Source organism: Myiozetetes cayanensis, unplaced genomic scaffold (assembly GCF_022539395.1).
Source record: "Myiozetetes cayanensis isolate MyiCay16 unplaced genomic scaffold, myiCay2020 scf38, whole genome shotgun sequence".
Lineage (NCBI taxonomy): Eukaryota > Metazoa > Chordata > Aves > Passeriformes > Tyrannidae > Myiozetetes > Myiozetetes cayanensis.
The window spans coordinates 556,951-571,801 of record NW_026087609.1 but is presented as its reverse complement, the minus strand read 5'-3'; the positions used below and the strand labels follow the sequence as shown (position 1 = coordinate 571,801).

The window sequence follows — 14,851 nt, the reverse complement described above, 5'->3', positions numbered from 1 at the left end:
CGTGTTTGAGAAGGAAAGTGCCCCCTCCGCCTCCAGCGGGAGAGCAGAGGCCTGACCTCACCTCTGGCTGTGAGCTGTGACAGACCGAGACTCTTCCACAGCCAGAAACGCTCGGGGAACTTTGTCTTTTTTTTTTCCCTTTCTTTTTTTTTTTTTTTTTTTCCTCCCCCTTTTTTTATTCCTGGACAAATGTCTGATCCTGACAGGAAACATGACTGGATTCCATATAAAACGCTCCTGCTGTCTGTCCAGCCCGGACGACTCCTCTCTGGGTGCCATGAGTCGGGGGTAGCCCCCCCGCAGGTATTTCCACGGGGCTCTGCCGGGGGTCTCAGCCCACCGGCGGCGCCGCCGCTGCCCTGGGGGGGTCCTGGGCATCTGCAGAGAGGCGGCGGGGCAGGGACAGGGCAGGGATAGGGCAGGGACAGGGCAGGGACAGGGCAGGGATAGGGCAGGGATAGGGCAGGGACAGCGCAGGGACAGCGCAGGGACAGCGCATCCCTCCCGGTGCCCGCTGGCACAGGATGGGGGTCCGCGGCCCCCCCGCAGCCGTGCCCGTGGGTGTCTGGGTGACTGAGAGGGTGCAGAACAGACGCGTGGGGAGCCTGCCCCTGACTGAGCACAGGGAGAGGGTGCCCTGGGCTCCTTCCGCCTCTCGCTTTGCCCCTTCAACCCCAACTTCTCCCCGTGGGCATCAGAGGAGCCCCAGGAGCGGGGCCCGGGGAGGGCAGGGCCGGGGGCTGCGCTCCCCCCGGGCTGGGGGGAAGGGAGAGGGAAATCGAGACGAAGCAACAGCCTCCAGCTTTTCTCTTCCTCTAATCTCGCTTCACTCCCCTTGCTCCCTCTCCCTCCCTCTCCCCTTTCCCCTCCCTCCCTCTTTCTAATTCCTGCCGCTAGCTCGGAGCCTCATTCAGCCGCCGCTGCCGCTGGAGTGTTACAGGCTGAAGATGCCGCCGTGCCCGCTCCGCGGCGAGTTGTGAATGGGACCTGCTCCTCTCCCTGCTCGGAGAGGCCAAGGGACGCCGTCAGCCCCGCTGGACCCGCGGGCGAGCGGGGGGAGCCCGGGGGGAGCCGCGGGAGGACCACTCCGGGTGAGCGGGGAGCGCTGCGGGCGCGGGCACAGGAGCGGGGAAGGGAAGGGAAGGGAAGGAGCGGGGGATGAGCCGCTCCGGCAGCTCGGGAAGCGAGGATGCGACGGGGGATGCGAGCGGAGACACCCGAAACTTGCCAGTGGCGGGGCCAGGCAGGTGTGCGGGGTGCGGGATGAGGGGAGCGGGATGCGGGGCCGTGCGGTGCGGGCTCTGCGGCGGCGGCCGCGGGTCCCCGAGGGCTCGATCGTCTCTCCAAAGGGAGAAAGGAAACGCTGTGGCAGACGGTGGTTTTTATTTTTTTCCCCTCAGTTCTTGCCCGGGGGCGGGGAGGGGGAGGGCGAGCGTTTGGCCGATTTGAAATGTTCCTCCGAAGAAGCAGATGCCGAAAGCCCCGAACTGAAAATCTTTTAGTTGCGCTGTAGCTCCCAGGCACGAAATGGATATGCAGAAATTGGGAGTGCATGAAATGAAGGATACTCTATCCAGAATGAAAAAAAGGAAGGCTTTGATTTACATCCTTCCTTTCCTCCTTTTTTTTTTTTTTTTTTTTTTTTTTTATTTTTGCTGGCTTTCAAAGGCATTACTATTCACAAGGTACCAAAATGGTATCTGTCTCTAACACGGGCTAGTCCAACAAGCATTAGGCTCCTGGGTGATGCATACATAAGCACATCCCCAAGACAGGTAAAATAGATCAGCTTGTGGGTGCCCATAAATACCATTAACTTTTATTCTAAAAGTGCTTCCTGTGCAACCCTTTGGGAGCACATATAGCAGTCTGACATCATGATACAAATGCCTTTACCTTCTATAGAAGTCCCCCTTTATTGTCTACTCTTTTAAATATTCATTTGGTGAGGAGAGAACCAGTATATGCTGGGAGACCTTCTTTGTACCATTGCTACAAAGGACAGAGTGGCTGTGTAACACAGTATTTACCTACCAAGATATCTGTGACAAAGGAACCTCTTTAGCAAATGAGGTCACTAATTCAGAAATTGGCCCTTTATAAGGAGAATGCTCATTTCTTTTTCACGTTCCAGTTACCAGGAACTCCCTGGGAAAGACTTTCTTCCCGTTGATTTGTGATACGATAAGATTTTCACAGACTCCGTGCCCCTCTATTAAGGAATTAAATGTTTTTAATTATTTAATAATGGAACAGTTGAATGGAAGCTCTAACAGACTCAGGATCAGGGAAGCACGAACCCAGGCACTGCTGAATGTCTGTCCCTTTTCCCCCTCCCTTGCTCTTCCATTGCTTCAATGTTTCCGAAGTCGGGTTATCCTCCAGGTAAATACTTTGTTCTCTTTCTCTGCACTGGCTAAAGGATACCCGTAAATAAATAGGCTTTCAGTGTAGAAGTTCTGCAATAATTAATCTGACATGTGCCTCAGCCAGGTCTGTCTGCTGAGATTTGGAACACAAATCGATGCCTGTGCTCAGTCCTTTGGATGATTTTATAAGGAGAGATATTACAAGTCTGTGGAAGTGGAATTGCAGATGTTTGCTCATGAGCAGCAGTTTCATGGCAGAGCAGCTCAGTTCGTGTCTGGGAGATGGGCAGCAAGAACAGGGGGGAAATTGGGAGCAGAAGGTCTGGTTTGAGCTTCATACTTTAACACACAAGGCATTCTTTCAACACATTTCTCAGTCTACTACGCTCTAGAAACAGAAGTTTCACTCTGTACTTCAAAGGCAGTTCTCCTTCCTCTTACAGGAGAACAAAATAAAGTTGCAGAACTAAGAACAAGAGCTTCAATAAAAGAATTGGCAATTCTTTAGGAAAATTTTACCTAAAGGATGTCTTTCTTCTGCTGTTCTTAGGCCCTGGAATAGAATATTTATATTTTATTTTTTTTTTCCATCTCAGCCTTTCACTAGAGCATCAGAAAATGAGCATGGGCAGAGAATGCTATTTATAGGTTTCTCTACATCAGCTTTAACTTTGTTACAATTGTAAGTGTTGCCTGTCCAAAAAAATCAGTAGGAACTAGATTACTTCATTACCAGAAACGCTCCTGCAATAGGACATGTCAGGAGATAAGTCATTGAGATTTAGCAACAGCAGTTTCAGAAGAAAATCTGTATGGAAATGGTTGATTGAGAGATAGGGCAACTAAATTAATTTTTCTTTTGCATAACAATATGGGGAAACTACAGAGATTGGAATGATTTCAGTGATTTAACAGATAAAATGCTTTAAAGTATATGATGTGATTTCAGCTTCAATTAATAAGCTATTCTGACAACATCTGATGTATTTAATTTAGTGTGAGAAACATATGTGAAGTTCAGAGTTACAATAGACTGAGACTAACATTTTTGTTTTCTGCAAATGCCACAATCCAACAAAGCATAACTTGACAAACAAATGTTTTATTGCTGGAATTCCACAATAGAAACTATTTCTAGCTCAGACATCATAGAAATTTAAAAGTAATTTCAAACTTAAAAGAAATGTCTCTTCTTTTTGGTGAACTCCCTAAACCAATCTTGAATCCATTTTGTGAGCTGGATGTTTAGTGAAATATCTTCAGTGCATGAGGAACAGAGGTCTCATCTGGAATCAGTTAATGTGGAACAGCTTAACAACATTCTTCCTAGACTTTTGTGTGTGTGTGTGTGTGTGTCTGAGTTTTCCTAGCAGCATTTTAAGCTAAAAATCTGTGTATAATTTCCTATGCCATACCCATTTTTATTTTTTTAATGGCACTTCAGTTTTAATTGTTTCTTTGTTGGGGCCAACCTAAAGCTTAGGGAAAGAAATTACAAGATGGCCATTGATTTAAAAGGAGGTTGGATCGGGCGCTTTGTCTGTGTGAATCAGGAGGACTTTACACTTCACCGTGGTCATTTCATGCAATAAATATATTTTTGTCATATATATCAGTTAAGGAACGTTGTAGTCATATGCTTTGGTATATACTAAAGACTAAAACTCCTACAGTATTTTGGGAGAAATGCAGCAGAGCTGTGTTTGGGTTTTGATGCTGAAGGCTCTTAGACTGGGGAATTATCGATCCCTCCGAGTGCAGGCGGCGAATAATCAACCCCCTTCGTCTGGGGGAGGAGGGACTTGGGGTCGCTCCGTTACTGCGGGAGGGGAGCGGAGCTGCCCGCGGGGCGATGCGGGACGGGGGCGATGCGGGCCCTGGAGACGGGTGGACCTGTGGGGATGCGGACCTGGGGCGATGCGGGACGGGGGCGATGCGGGACGGGGGCGATGCGGGACGGGGGCGATGCGGAGCGCTGCGGGACGGTGCGGGGCGGTGCGGGCCTGCGGGGCACCGTGCGGGCACTAGAGGGCAGCGCTGCTCCGCGCAGCCCGCCCCGTGAATGCCGTTTTGTTCCTGGCGGAGCATCCCGGGGGATGCGGGAGAGGCCCCGCCGCGCACCGGGCTGGTGCTCCGGCACTCGGCCGGGATTAGCGGCTCCCGAGCCGCTGGATCGCGTTACCGCCTGGCGAAGTTTTGGGATCCTTGTCTGGAGACAGGCTGACTCCACAGCTGGAGCGTGGGTGTAAAATAGCAGCTCTTTGAGGGGTTGGCTCTCCCTTTCTTCCCTTTTCTAAGGCAGTGTCACGTTTCCTGCAACGCCAAGTGTTTAAAGACGAAAAAAAATAATACAGCGAAACAAAATATATCCCTTTCAAATATGTTATCATGTTTGAGAGATCTTATAAAGACATCCTTGATAGAAAAAGAAAGAAGATAAATTAGGTCATATTGGTCTAGTTTTATCTGTACACAACCAGGTCAGTGGAGCTTACAGCTGAAGAACTGAGAAAAGGACACTGGGCCAAATCATTTCAGTATATCCTGCAGCACCTTGGGATACAAAAGATGTTACAACTCATGATTGCAAATCATAGTATCACAGAATTGTTTGGGTTGAAGGTTCCAACTTCTGCCTGGTCTTCTTCCGCTAGACCACGTTGCTCCAAACCCTGTCCAGCCTGGCCTGGATCCTGACCAGTAAGGACAGACAGGATAATTTAGATTTGGAGTGGTTACAGGCATGGAAGGAGGTTCATTCAACCTGCCCTCTTCTGATGTTCTTCCCTTGAAATCACTTTGAGTGTTGCTAAAGGCAGGATTTTGGGCTGCACAGATCTTTGATTTGACTCACAGACCAACCAAACTCCTGTGCATAAGAATTCTATACCATGACTAATGAGTGCAGAACTCTATAAATTGCATTATTATATGGCTAATTTTGCCTGACAAAGGCACAAGGGCTCCTTCCACAGCTGCTGTGGTGCCATGGTGGCTCTCAAGGATCCCGGTCCCACCGAGCTCTGCTGGCTCTGGGAGCCATAATTTAGCTCCTCAATTTTAAAGTGCTGCCTTAGGCAAATTCTAAGGGGTTTTTGTGTGGCTTTTTTTTTTCCTCCAAAGTCTGGCAATGAGTAAGAGCCCTCTCCCTTCTGAATCAGCAAGAGTTCATCAGAATTCTTAATTGTAATGCAATGGCAGGCAGAGTTGGAGTAGCAGAAATCAATGTAAATGGATTAAAAGAAAAAGACCAAGTAACTGAATGTAAAAGAGGAGCCAGGATTTTCTGGAGTGATTGGTGAACAGTGTAGCAAGAGGTTTCCAAATATAATTCATTATTATAATGACCATTTAATAGTTCATCAAGAGGTAAACTGTAGCCCCATTACAGATACACTGACACCAAACACAGTTGTGGGTCCTGGAGTTTTATAAAGCAGACAAAACTGAACAGAGCTTTGGTACATGACTGCCAGCTGTAGGAAATGCCCATCTAGACAGCAATTACAATTAAGGTTTCATTTGATGGTGTTGATACAGCCTGACACTGTTCCAGCGAGACCCCACAGGTTGAAACTGGAGTGATGAGCAGAAGGAATTATATTCCACAATCCTTTAGGAATTCTATTCAATAACCCTTTAAAACACCTTATACACACAGTCTCTCTGTTTGGGAGCTGCACATTTAGCTTCTTACCTTTGCATGATGCACTAGACATCAAATTCCTGGTGTGCCCTCTTGCACTCACCATCCCTTTCCGTGTGAGCTCCTACTCACACTGTCTGTGCCAGCTCAGGGAGCCAAAAAGTGCCTTAACTTGATGCCAACCCCACAAGAGCTGCTTCTTCTGCCCCACATTTTAGTGCTCTTTATTTTACACAGTGCAATCATCAGACAGTCCAAGGGAAAGAGTTACATTCAAAGTTAAACTGCTGCCATATAAACTCTGGTTCAACATAATTTTCATCCCAGCGAGGCTGCTGATATATATTTTTAAATAAAATAAAACTTCAGAAACATATTAATTGGTCTCAGTGGTTAAGTTAAATAGTTAAATACATGCATACATATCATTCTGCCAAGGATAAGTCATTAGTTCAGTATAAAGCAGAAATGATGGCTCTATTTGAGTCAGGAGACCAAAGCCTATTTCCATTAATGCTAACTGTTTCATTAATACATGCATGTGTCGGCATTAAGTCATAAATTTAACCGGTCTGTCCCTTCTTGATTTAAAGTAATTATCTCAAAGATCTCAGCTGCTGAGTGAATGACTGTGTTACTCCTTTCATCTTTTATCAACTAAGTTTTTATTATTTTTTTTGCATGTAGACATTGTAAGGCAAACAAAAGAAACAGAGTTTGTGTAGACTTGGCTGGCATTTGAACCAAAAATGAATGTATTTTCAAAAATACCTGTAACTATACCAGCCCTTAGATGAGGATTCTCAGACATTTTTAGATACAACATTATGTACCTGCCTAAAACTTATGTGTACTATGTGAACATTTATGTATATTTTCATTCAAATAGATTGTGGAAAAATTTTAGTTGAAGCAACATTGCAATCTTTAAACTGTTGGGGAAAAAAAATGGCATTACAAAATTTATCCCTGATTTTTGGGAATAATTTAATTTTATCTGAGAGAAATCCTGAGGTAGATACAGGACTTCGAATAGCATTTACAAAACAAAAGACTGGTCTCACTGGAAGTAGAAAACACACCTGAAGTTTTAGGATCCAGTTTTAGGTGCAATATTGTGCTTTTCAGAGCAGGGCCCCTGACAGTCTGTCCTCTCCTGCAGCAGACCTGGCATTTAAGTGCTGCCAGGATAATTCAGTTTGTACAGAGCAGTGACACCCCCCCCCCCCCATTTCACTTTGCATGAACCCCAGAGATCACCAGGCTGGTGGAACTGAGATCACTCAAACATTTATCCCCTGCACACACTGCACAGCTATTTTTCATTTTAACATCCCCTTCCCATGCTCTTTCAGTATATTTTTCTTGCAATTGAAATTCCAGTGAAGATCTTCAATATTTCACATTAGTGAAAGTCACTGTTCATTCACAGTTTCAAACCCAATTTCTCCAGACACAGGGAGCTCCAAAATTTTGAAAAGCAATTGAGTAAGAATGTTACTTGGGGCTCTGATTCAAATAGAAAATTTTGTCCGGTGCTGATTGTTGCCTTTTTATTTGTTACTGTTCCAAATATAGCTGGTATAGCTGGGAGAATATGACTGATTAGTATGCATTTCAATTCTTTTAGCACGGTGGCAATTTCCATAGCATTCCTTTTTTCTACAGCAAGAAGAAAACATAGCAGGCAGGAGCATTTGAATGTAAACAATTTATCATTTACATGCAAAAGGGCTGATTAGGTACCAACACATGTGACTGTGGGTCAGACAGAGAGGTCATAACAGTTCTTTCTGTCCTTAAAATTGTGAATTTTGTAATATTTGTATGAAAAAAATTATGTTCATAGATTAATTATGCTCGTTTCAAGCACCAAGTTTACAAATTCTCTAAGAAATCTCAGTAAGTGGTTTTCTTTGGTGCTCTAGTTATATTTGTGCAAGTGAAACTAGTTTGAGATGATCCCTTCCTCAATGATTCCCAATCCTGCATTGCACTTCACAGCCCACTGCCCTGTACAAACAAGGCTGATTTGGAAACTTCTGAGCTAATTGGGGAATCTGCATGATGTGGGTTAGAATAACCCACGTGCAATAGTTAAGGTCTGTCTCTGTGCCCTTGAGCCTTTCCTGTGCTCCAAACTTGGTCCTTGGCCTCTCAGGTTCCTGCCTCATCTCTTGGGGTTCACTGCACTTGCCTGTGTGTGATGAGCTTTCCTGCCCCTCAGTTCACCGGATCCTGCTCTCCCTCTACAGCACAAAATCTAATATTTAATGAATGTTTCCCCTCCTAAGTCTCCCACTTTTCAAAGTAAACTCTGACCTGTCCTCCCATAACCTCACCTTTATAAGGTACAGTGGATCTTGTGGCCTCCCTTTTTGTTTTCGTATTTCTGCTTTACTCAGCCATCACCACCCACCCTCCACTGTGAGACATTTGTCTGGGATTCATTGGGTCAGGCTGATCCAACACTTGCCTTCTCCTTTGACCTGAATTAAACAAGGCTTTCCCATTCCCAGCCTGCAGCGTAATCACACCCCTAACTACAAGCTTGTAGCTGATGCCCAGTGACCTTCTACACACGTTAATTAATTTTCTGGATTAGCAAAAGCCTTATTTTCTGTGTATTTGTCTCAGTATATGTCAAAGTGCTGGGAGCAGTTAAATATGATAAAATTAATTCTCAGTATGTTCAATGACTTCAATAATTCTTCACTTCCCAACAAAGAAAACTCCACATTTATACAAGGCAACAGTGGTGTGATCTGAGAAATACTTGAGCCCTCTCCTGAAAGGGGAAATGCAAACCAGCCCTACAGCCTCACCAGACTATTTACATACAATATGCACATGTCATATGGAACTGGGACATGCTGAACTCCATAGAAAAAGGCAGCACAAGGATTTACCCTATGCTGCAGTGACGTGCTGTCATTCTAGAGCATCACAGATTAGTGAGTGGTCTCTGATTTGGGCTTTAAAGGAGCAGTCAGAACACATGAGGAAAATCAAAAGTCAAAAGTCAAATTGTTAATTTGTTTTGCCTGGCAGGGACTTGACATTGAATTCCACCTTACTGTGCCCTTCAGTGTGTGTTTGTACTTTTGGAAGGCCAGGGCAATGTCCACTTTATTTAATATAAGCTCTGAACGTTATTATTGTCATTAGCAGTCTTTTTCAATGAGTTCTGTGAGCAGGAGAGTTTTAACTATTTCTCTGATGTTTGCACTTTACTGGGTAAAATTCAGACTGGTGAACCTGATATAAACCAGAGAAAGTGTATTGGAGTGCAGGGGGTTGTTCACTGACACTGGGATTTTTGATCAGCACCCCTGATGTGGGAATTTCCAGTGGTGTTGGTGGTTCCGTCAATGCCTGTGTGCAGCTGCAGTGTAGATGGAGCTGTGTATTCCAGGGCTAAGCCAGGGTTTGGTCCTGCCACAGTCAGGAATGCTCTCAATGCACCATCATATGTACGAAATTGCACTAATATTTGTTTAATTATCCAGTCAAATTGAACAAGAAATGAGCTGGGCTGAAATAATGAAGTCTGGAGAGAAAGTGCCAGCTCTGATCGTACCAGGATCTGACAGTTGCTCATTGCTGTGACCTTGGCTTTTTTCTGATCAGCTGCAGGTCAGGAAGTGAGCTCCTGTAATTGCTGCCGTCATGAGGTTCTGAGGGCCATCCTCTGCAGCAGACTTGGACCAGACTGTCCACATGTAGCAGATTACTGATGGACTGGGGGCAGTTCTGCATTTCAGTCACGTAGCTGTAAAATCCTGCTCCTTCCTTTATGATATTTCCCTCCAAAAACAAAGGACCAGCAAGTTATCTCTTGAAAGTCATACACAATGTGAGAGCTACCAAACATGGCACTTTTAACTTCTATTTAGTTTTTTCTTTGTAAAAAAATTACAGAAGGTCTTTAATACTTTATTAAGAAAATAATGTAAATTAAATTAATAATGTGTACAAAAGACTTTTCCGTTGGTATTAAATCATTTTGCCCACTGGAGAAGACTGTTTTGCCTAGAGGTGTACCCCATCTGGAAATGGAAATTACATCTATTTTTACTAGAAATGAAATCATTCAAAATAACTGCAGAAAAGCTTGTGTTTTAACTGTTTCTCTGTGCTTTAAAGTAGACTGTTTAACCCATCAATGCCTTGGGCAGCTTATTGCTTTGAGTTAATGAATGCTAATTGCCTCTTGAATTTGAGATCAGCAGTTCCTCCTCTAACACTTTTCAGGAATGTTTCAAGGAGTGTTTACTCAAATGTGAAGGTTTCTTGGTTCACATGTTATATGTGCAGCTCCTGTGACTTAACAGAAAAAGCATACAATAGTATACACACTAACTTAATTTCTCATTCTTACTGATTCATTATACACATTTCCCCTTTGGACTTCATAAAAGGCCCCAAGTTTTATTTTCCAATGGAACAGAAACAAACCAACTTTTTAATAACATATCAAGCATTTAAAATAAATACATGGATTTCTCTCTACATCCTCATGTCCCCAAATAATTCCTCTGTTATCCAGGGGAATCCAGGCATATTCGTTGTGCTTTTTCAAGCCTGCATCCATGTGAATTGAGATGTCAGTGCACGACAGGAATCCTTTGCACAGCTGTGCCTTGAAGGACAGATGCCTTTCTGCCATGAAGGATACCAGAAAAAGTCCTGTTGCAAAACTGCCTTTCCCACTTCTCAGCAGTCTGGTGAGGTCATTTCCATAACCCAGGGAACTGCTAAAATTAGGGGTACGTGTATGGCTGTGTTGTTGGAGCTGTGTAGGGAACTAAGAGATTGCTATATATTAATTATGTGTTCTAATTATGTCCTTTTAGTAACCTCCTCATGTCCCAAAAGAATCACGGAATGAATGAAGAGGAGCATAATTCCTCATTTATGGAGAGGAATTCTTTCAGTAATCACATTCAGAATGGCAAATCAGTTGAGAGTAGAGAGTCTATGTTGAATCCTGGTTTGTGTACTGTCCTGCAGGCTTTGGCTGGTCATGGCAAGGATGACTTCACCAGGTGCTTGCATTTGATGGGAGAGGAAAGGTTTTAATCAATTTATTCTTCCTATTTTAAGGGTGTTCTTTCAGCTGACTAGAGGAGAATGTGCCCACTCACATTTCTTTGGGGGAAATAGTTGGAAAGCACAGACGTGATGAAAATTCTTGTATTGTGAGGACAAAACCCCTTACTTCTCAGAAGTGTTTTTAACACGTTTCAGAGTCATGTCATCTAAAGAGCAGCTTCCAAAGCATGGCTTTAAAACCAGTTAAATTGACCGGAAAATTATTTCCCTTTGTTTGGGAGGGGGAGTTTCAGCCTTGCAATAAACACCCCATCAAGTCTGTGGTGTAGGGATCCTATTGGATCTAAGACACCTACTGTGCTCCTACTGGAGCAGCATCCCCAAAGGATTGCTGTGGTGCTCCCTTTGGAATGCCAGAACGTGCCATGAAATCCGCTCCTGGTGACAGAAGGGTTAAAGCCCATATGGGCTGGTTATCTCTCTGGAGCTTCAAACAGCCACGTTCGACATCAAAAAGGGACTGCAGCGACTCCCTGATCAAAGCTCAGGTAATTTAATTATTTGCCTTCGTGAATCAAGGGGTCCTTGAGCAAGCTCGGGATGGCTGGATATTAGAATATGGGAAATTCATTGTTTCACTCCTTCTGCTATTCCAACATCAAAGAGAGCCTTTTCCTATAAACAAAGCAGTCTGAAGCCAAAGAATTCAAGCAAAAGGTAGTGTGGAGAGATTCAGTTTTGTAGGAGTTTTGTGAGCTGGAAATTAAGCTGACTCCTGTGGGGTGAGATATTTACCTCTGTGATTCTTTGTGTCTATTCTATGTAAGAAAACATCTGTACCAAATCCTGCAAACTGAAATGCTTAACTCCTACTCTTTGACGTTCTCTTAGTTAACTTTGGTTTTCCTGTTTCTCAGTTTTAGGTGATGTTTCCTATTTTGGTTTGCAAATCTCTTGTTTGCCAAGCCCTAAGTGGCTCTTTGACCACGTCACGCTTTGAGATTCTAATTAGGGTGGTGCAATTAGGCTATGCCCCCCTGGCGAGGGAGGGAGCCCAGCGCTCGTTCCTCCAGCAGCCCCAGCCATAAATAATTTCGGGCAGCGAGGGCAGCCCGTGGTCAGTCCCGCTCTGTGCCATCGGCAGCAGCTCCGTTAGCTCAGAATTAATGACCCAAAAACGGATTGGCATTTTTCAAACCATAGCAGAGGAGAGTGTGCTGATACCAGAATGCATCCTCAGCCTGCAAAATACATGTTGCTCCATTTCTAGGAAAGATTAATTCCTTTGCATCTTTCCCTTTTAGTTTTATTCTTGCATTCTTCTTTTTTCGGGCTGCCAAATTTTCTCTCACAGCTGGGGCCTGGACCCTTCTTTTTTCCCTGTTCATGGATCAAACATAATATACTAGGATTTCCTGTGGTAAGTGCCAGTCTCGATGTGTGTGTTGTGCGTTTATCTGCGACGTCATTTCTGCAGAAAAGCTCTCATTGCCTGTGCTGTGCTGATTTTGTGTGTTGTGTTCACAACCTGCACCAGTCCCGGGTGTGAAGCTGCTGCTGAAGGCAGTGAGATGTCTCTATGCCGAGTGCTTCCTCACATTTGGCAGGAACCAAAAAAAATCGGTGGGAGACAAGTCAGGAGAGAGAGGAAACAAATGCAGTCACTGCATGTGGCGACAAATGTTTCCGAGAACGATTTAAAAGTTATGTAAATAGAAAGAAAATAAAGCAGGTTGGCTCATCCCACCTGCTCAGATTTGCCTGGGAAATAAGTGTCACAAATTTCTGATGCTGCAGATCCTTTCGCAAGTGAAAATTTTTGTTTAAAAAGGGGATGGAAATTCTTAGAGAATAAATGGGCTGCAAAATGCAAAGTTGGGACAAAAAATCATTTTACATAGCAGTAAATAGTTAAGATTGCAGGTTTTTGCAACTCACTGGTGGGGAGCTCTACAAAGTATTGTGTTTCAAATGGTGGTAGGATGCTTGGAGAGACATGTTCCTCTGTTCATAAAGAAGGTATAATGTTCATGTATTAACTGACTGTAGAACTCTATCAGCTCTGTGCACTGAAGTTCTTACGGAAAGGTTACAGAATTAAATCAACTAAACTCAGTTTTAAAGACATTCCAAATTCCTACCATAAAAGCCAGGTAACTGTTACTGAAGAACACGCTGTTCATGTGAAACTTTTGAAACCACTGAGTCTGATTTTTCAGTTTCTTTAATTTGAGCTTGAAACTTTTAAGCTCGAGAGACCTTGCTTTTAATATCAATGAACTAAACACGATCACTTCATTACCGTGAGATAAACTCATTCTGGATTGTCCAAGAAGTCAGCCAGCACAAAGGGGATTATTTAACTCAAAGGGAAGTTTCTTGGTATTTACAGCAGCATTCAAGGCAGACAGGCAGTGTTGCTGAAAGGTTTTCTAGATGTGTGTGTGTGTTTATTTCTATATCTGTATATATACATAAGGACACACGTATTGTCTGTGTGTGTATAGAGAGATTAGATATGTGGAAGAAATCCTTCCCTGTGAGGGTGGGGAGGCCCTGGCACAGGTTGTCCGGAGAAGCTGTGTCTGCCCCATCCCTGGAAGTGTCCAAGGCCAGGTTGGATGGGCTTGGAGCAGCCTGGGCTGGTGGAAGGTGTCCCTGCCCATGGCAGGGGGTGGCACTGGATGGGCTTTAAGGTCCCTTCCAACCCAACCCATTCTGTCATTCTGTGGTTCTATATGAGATATGATTCCATATGAATCCTTCCCTCCTGAATGTGTGTTCCAGTTTCCCTGTGAGTTCTCTGATGTGAAGGGGAGTTTCTGGAGCCATCCCAGCTCTGAGGCTGTGAAGGTTCATGGGCAGTGGGTGATGCAGTGACAGTGCCCCTGCCATTACCAGAGGAGGAGGAATTGATTAGCAATAACACACTTCATTAACATTGCACTTTTTCAATCATTGTAATTGTGGCTCTTCCCCTAAAACATTAAGTGGAACAGGTTTTGTTTCAACCAAATCAATCTAATGTGTTAAAATTTACATAATTTCCTCTCATTTCGTTTATAAAGCAGCAGGAATTTTAATTTGCATTGTCTGTATAGTCTATAATCAAAGTGTTAAGAACACAAGGTTTATTCATTATGTATGGCATGTGGTGACAAATTTACATAATGGGCTGCATCTTGCTGAAATATTCCTTCTTTCCCCACGCCCACCTTTGCAACTTTGGCTATAACTGATTTTCTATAAACCTGTTAATTCAGATACTCAAGCCTTTGGGTTCCATAGAATATTTACCAGGAGAACTATCTTCATAAAAATTAAAAAGTGGATAAAATGTCATACTGAAAGACGAGAAGGGCTGAGGGAAGACACTGATAACTGGACTATGTTTCCTGATTTCAGGAGTAAACCCACTGAGGTATGTGCTGTTGCTGTATAGGGAGAGATTGGATGAAAAGGTGCCTTATATTTGTTTAGTGGCAATTAATATATGGAGCCTATTCTATTAAAAATTTCAGAACTAATTTAGAGATTGAAAAGCCATTAAGCAGTGGGGATGCTGTAAATGCAAACCTCCATCATTCACTGTTGTCAGCCAAGGCCAGCCTTTTCTTTATGAAAATAAAGTGCTTAGCATGATTCTTTTTTAATAGAAAATTATTATATTTTAGTAAATAGAGAAAAAAACCCGAGAATTTTGATAACATTCATAGCAGATAAAATTCTATCTAAGTGAGGAATGTAAAGCATCCACTAGTTTAGATACACAAGTCATATG

The 14,851-nt window shown here is 43.8% G+C and overlaps 1 protein-coding gene across 3 annotated transcripts in view; it reads left to right on the top strand.

The window, feature by feature from the left end:
* The first annotated feature begins 758 nt into the window (after positions 1 to 758).
* Positions 759 to 14,851, top strand: part of CDH11 (cadherin 11) — an 81,500-nt gene continuing 67,407 nt past the window's right edge. Inside the window, exon 1 of one of the 3 annotated variants that reach the window (XM_050328195.1) lies at positions 759 to 1,091. The gene's annotated coding sequence lies outside the window, so the exon portion shown is untranslated. Of the gene's footprint in view, positions 1,092 to 12,269; positions 12,491 to 14,851 lie in introns of those variants that run through there. The other 2 variants (XM_050328198.1, XM_050328196.1) reach the window with 2 other exon arrangements.